This window comes from Micromys minutus (genome assembly GCF_963924665.1).
Source record: "Micromys minutus genome assembly, chromosome: 22".
In the NCBI taxonomy this organism is placed as follows: Eukaryota; Metazoa; Chordata; class Mammalia; order Rodentia; family Muridae; genus Micromys; species Micromys minutus.
The window spans coordinates 27,258,548-27,264,536 of NC_137957.1; positions in this window are offsets into that span (position 1 = coordinate 27,258,548).

Consider the following 5,989-nt stretch of genomic DNA (forward strand, 5'->3'; position numbering starts at 1 on the left):
CATATATGTTAAGGATTGAGAGTTCCCCCTGACAGATTTCCCCGGTAATGAGTAAAAAGTGTCCTTCTTTATCTTTTTTGATAACTTTTGGTTGGAAATTTACTTTATTCGATATTAGAATAGCCACTCCAGCTTGCTTCTTGAAGCTGTTTGCTTGGAAGTTTTTTTCCCACCCTTTTACTCTGAGATAGTGTCTGTCTCTGTCTCTGAGATGAATTTCCTGTATGCAGCAAAAGGCTGGATTTTGTTTATGTATCCAGTCTGATAGTCTATGTCTCTTTATTGGGGAGTTGAGACCATTTAGGTTAATAGATATCAAGGAATAATTGTTTCTGTTTCCTGCCATTTTTGCTTTTTTGGGTTGAGTTGTGTCTGTGTTTTTTTCTTCTTTTAGTTTTCTTGTTTAGGAGTTTTCTTGTTTTTACTAGGCTGTATTTTCCCTCCTTGTATTGGGTTTTCCACCTATAATTCGTTGTAGTGCTGGGTTTGTGGTCAGATATTGTGTGAATTTTGATTTGTCTTGAAATATCTTTGTCTCTCCATCAATGGTGATTGATAGTTTTGCTGGGTATAGCAGCTTGGGCTGGCACTTGTGCTCTCTTAAGGAGTGCATGATGTCTGTCCAGGCTCTTCTAGCTTTCATAGTTTCTGTTGAGAAATCGGGTGTGAGTCTGATTGGTCTGCCTTTATATGTTACCTGACCTTTTTCCTTTACTGCTTTTAGTATTCTTTCTTTACTTTGGGCACTTGATGTTTTTACTATTATGTGTCGGGAGGTATTTCTTTTCTGGTCCAACCTATTTGGAGTTCTGAAGGCTTCTTTTATGCTCGTGGTCATCTCATTCTTGAGGGTAGGAAAGTTTTCTTCTATGATTTTGTTGAAGATATTTACTGTGCCTCTTAGTTGATACTCTTCTCCCTCTTCTATTCCTATTATCCTTAGGTTCGGTCTTCTTATTGTGTCTTGTATTTCCTGGACATTTTGGGTTAGGAGCTTTTTGTTTTGTGCATCTTCTCTGGCTGTTTTTTCTATGTTTGCAATGTTGTCTTCTGCCCCCGAGATTCTCTCCTCGATCTCTTGTAATCTGTTGGAAATGCTTGCTTCTGTGACTCCTGATTTCTTTTTTTGGTGTTCTGTCTCGGGGGTTATCTCTTTTAGCGCTTTCTTTATTGTGTCAATTTCTGTTTTAATTTCCCTCTTCCATTCCTTTATTTCTTTGGTTCTGTTTTCGTCTCGTTCTTTGAGTTCTTTGAGTGTTTTTCTTGTTTCTTCTTTAAAAGCTTCTGAATCTTTTTGCTTTTCCTCCCTTTCTTGTTTAAGTAACTCTATCAGCGTCTTGAGGCATGATTTCAGGTCTGTGTCTCCTTTCTCTGGAGTGTTTGGAATTCCGATGTTTGCTACTATCGGAGAGCTGGGTTCTGGTGTTGCTAGATTGTCTTGGTTTCCTTGGGATATACTCTTTCTCTTTCCTCTTGCCATTTTGTTGTCAGTGATATGTTCTTGCCTTTCCCTTGTATCTGGTCTGTGTCCCTGGTACACTTTCCGTGTGCACTCCGCAGAGATCTCTCTACTCCCCGGCAGCCCAGGTTCTGGGTGGCAGCTGGGCCAGGCTCCGCTCTGCGTACTGAAGTCGCCTCCGGGTGGGAACAGACGTTCCTAAGATCTGTTCCTGGTCACAGATGCTCAACCTCTCTGAGCCACCTTTCCGGCTGGCAGGTGGGCCAGGCTCTGCACTGCGTCCTGAAGTCGTCTCCGGGTAGGAACAGAAGGTCCTAAGATCTGTTCCAGGTCACAGTTGCTCAGCCTGTACGAGCCGCCTTTCCGGCTGGCAGTTGGGCCAGGCTCCGCTCTGCGTCCTGAAGTCGTCTCTGGGTGGGAACAGAAGTTCCTAAGATCTTTTCCAGGTCACAGTTGCTCAGCCTGTATGAGCCGCCTTTCCGGCTGGCGGTTGGGCCAGGCTCCGCTCTGAGTCCTGAAGTCGTCTCCGGGTGGGAACAGAAGTTCCTAAGATCTGTTCCCAGTCACAGTTGCTCAGCCTGTACGAGCCGCTTTTCCGGCTGGCTGTTGGGCCAGGCTCTGCTCTGTGTCCTGAATTTGTCTCCGGGTGGGAACAGAAGTTCCTAAGATCTGTTCCCGGTCACAGTTGCTCAGCCTGTACGAGCCGCCTTTCCGGCTGGACTTTTTTTTCTTTTGAGACAGAATCTTGCTAATTTGCCCAGGCTGGTTTCAAATTTCTGGTGATCCTCCTGTCTCAGCATTCCACCTTCTGGAACTACAGGTATGTGCCACTATACCCAGCTGAGGTTCTCATCTTAATTATCATAGTGTGAAGGAAAGGGAGCAATGATAAAGCATGGTAAATCATGACACCTCTTACAACTAAGCCTTGGGGATCTAGTCCTACTTCTCCTTACATGTAGAACCTCTTTTTCATATATCAAAATCCTCCTCTTCATATATCTATATCCCCCTCTTCATATATCTAGAATTCTTCTCTTCAGACAACCAAATCTCCATCCTCTGATATTTTCAATCAGTTCAAAATTCAGTCAGCCATCTTCCTCCTGACTTGGTAACTCTCCATTCTTCTCTTCAATATCTCTCTAGTCTAGACTTTTACTTTCTTCTGTTCAAAAGTTAGACTGTGTCTCTCCATACTCAGTACTGAGATGGCACTTCACGTGGGTTATAACTAGAGATTCTAATACATAGACTTTCCCGGAACATGGTGGTAGCCATGCTTACCACCACCTTCTTAGCATGTCCTCTGTCATTTCCCACCTGGTTTAGGTTTTGTTTCAAAGTGAAGCTATTATTTATTAAGAAGAAATTTTATTACAGATGTTAAGCACTGAGCAAAATAGGAGCAAGATGTAAGACAAGAACAGTGGTATATACAAAGTCAATGTGGTCTTCTCAAGAAACTCTCTACTAAGTGTCATAACAATATTTACCATAAGTGATTTGAGGTGGCTTTTAAAATTACATTGTTGAACATATTTAAAAGGTTGTACGTGTAGACATGTTTGTGTATTTGCACACAGGTTTTATGTATGTAAAGACTACAGGTTGAAATCAAGATATCTCTACTTACTTTATATATTGACACAGTTTCTCTCAGTAAACCAGAAACTCACTTTATTGAGTTCCAATGTAGCTAGACTGGATGATGTTTACTGAGCTCTGGAAATTTACTTGTCTGTCTCCTCAGCACTGAAAATTCAGAATCATGCTACAGCACCCCAAATTTAAACAGATAATGGGAATCCAAATGAAGATCCCAGTGCTTGCTTGGGAAGCACTTTGCAGACTCAGCCATCTCCCCAGATCCTGAATATACAAATCCTCAATGAATGAAAATACATTTCTGAGATTATCAGGCATACAAACACTGCATCTTTAATAACAGCACGAGTCGTGTTTTGTGTTCCACATGCTAGTCTTGAATGTCCTCCTGTGTTTAGCTGTGGGTACCAGCTAATGATAGGAGTATTTATCAACACTTAAGGCATGTTTTCTCAGTGAAGGAGAATGCCAAGGTGCTGAGTAGGAGAGGATGGTTGGGAGAGGGAGCACCTTCAAGGAAGCAAGGGGTGGGGGAGCAGAGATAGGAGTTGGAGGATAGGGGATAACATTTGGAATGAAAATACAGAGAAAAAAAAATATGAATATCAGTATTTTCTTTCTTTCACATTATTGCAAGTGCCATGTAATGTTTAATTTTGTCCTCATCTGCTTGTATATGGGGTTTGCAATAGTCTTAATGTTAATAGCATATATTGGCTGTGTGGTTTGGAATTGGCTCTCCTTATTCCCACCAGCACTTTCCTGAAGCTTTCCGTGGTTGAATATTTTATAGTCTACTTCTTTGATTTGTTGCTTTCATATTTTATTTTTTCTTATGCATACTGTTTATCATATATAGTTATATATTCATATAAACATGTGGGTGTTGAAATAGGTATGTGGCAGATTCAATGAATTCAATTTGAATTCACAATGGGGATTGTAACTTTACAATTATTTTAGGTGACTAAAATCTCAGTAAATCTTTGAGGATGCATGTTTTCATCTCTAAACTGTACATAAAAGCACACTCATACATAAACATGTATATTACACTCTCATATCCACATACAATAAATATTTGTTGAATGGTAGATAAATTCTAATTATATGGCAGAAAAAGTCAGTATGGAAATGGAATATCTGTTTGCTATTGCCTTTATGCTAGAGGAAAAATTTGAAGTACAACTTGTATCTAAGCACAAAAATGGTTTTACAAAGTGTCTACTAAATACTGATTTTGAAGGCCATATTACACAGATGTATGTAGTACAAATGAGCATTAATATATGTGATAGTTGCATCGCGTGTATATCATACACTTCAAAAGATCTGGATTAAAGGTAAGTCTTTCCACCCCCAATGACTTATGAAAAAAATTACTCACCAGTATACCAAGCTGCTTGTGTTTTTGTTCACTCCAGATATAGTCAAGTTCACATGCAAGAATAGCCATCACACTTTGATAAAAGAGCTAAAATCATCTAGTGAGAAAAAAATATCATTTTCAACAAATGGTGCCTGTCCAACTGGTGGTCAGCATGTAGAAGAATGTAAACCGATCCATACTTATCTCCCTGTACAAAGCTCAAGTCCAGATGAATCAAGGATCTCCACATAAAACCAGATATACTCAAGATAATAAAAGGAAAAGTGGGGGAGAGCCTTGAACACATCAGCACTGGGGGAAATTTTCTGAACAGAACACCAATGGCTTATGTTCTAAGATCAAAAATTGACAAATGGAACTTCATAAAATTTCAAAGCTTCTGTTCGGCCAAGGACACTGTCAAGAAGACAAAATAGTGACCACCATATTGGGAAAAGATCTTTACCTGTCCTACATGAGATAAAGGGCTAATATCCAATATATACAAAGAACTCAAGAAGTTATACTCCAGAGAATCAAATAACCCCATTAAAAATGGGGTACAAAGATAAACAAAGAATTCTCAACTGAGGAATATCAAATGGCCGACAAACACCTAAAGAAATAGTCAACATCTCTAGTCATCAGGAAAATGCAACAACCCTGAGATTCCAACTCACACCAGTCAAAATGTCTAAGATCAAAAACTGAGGTGACAGTAGATGTTGTCATTGGCAAGGACGTGGAGAAGGAGGAACACTTCTCCGCCATTAGTGGGATTGCAAGCTGGTACAACCACTCTGGAAATCAGTCTTGTGATTCCTCAGAAATTTGGATATAGTATTACCTGAAGACCCACTATACCACTCCTGGTCATATACCCAAAAGATGCTCCAACATACAACAAGGACACATGCTCCACTATGTTCATAGCAGCCTTATTTATAATAGACAGAAGTTGGAAAGAATCCAGATGTTCTTCAACAGAGGAATGGATACAGAAAATGTGGTATATTTACACAATGGTATACTACTCTGCTATTAAAATGATGAGTTCATGAAATTCTTAGGCAAATGGTTAGATCTAGAAAATATCCCCCTCAATGAGGTAACATAATCACAAAAATACACTCATGGTATGCACTCACTTATAAGTGGATATTAGCCCAAAAGCTCAGAATATCCAAGATACAATTCACAGACCACATGAAGCTCAAGAAGAAGGATGACCAATGTGCAGATATTTCAGTTCTTCTTATAAAGGGGAACAAATATATTATCAGGAGGAAATATAGAGACATAGCTTGGAGCATAAACTTAAAGAATGGCCATCCAGAAACTGCCTCTTTTGGATCCAGCCTATATATTGCCACCAAACCCAGACAATATTGCTGATGCCAAGAAGTGCATGCTGACAGGAGCCTGATATAGCTGTCTCCTGAGAGGCTCTGCCAGAGTATAACAAACACAGAGGCAGATGCTTGCAGCCAACCATAGAAGTGAGAAGAGGGTTCTTACTGAAGGAGTTAGAGAAAGAATTGAAGGAGTGGGAG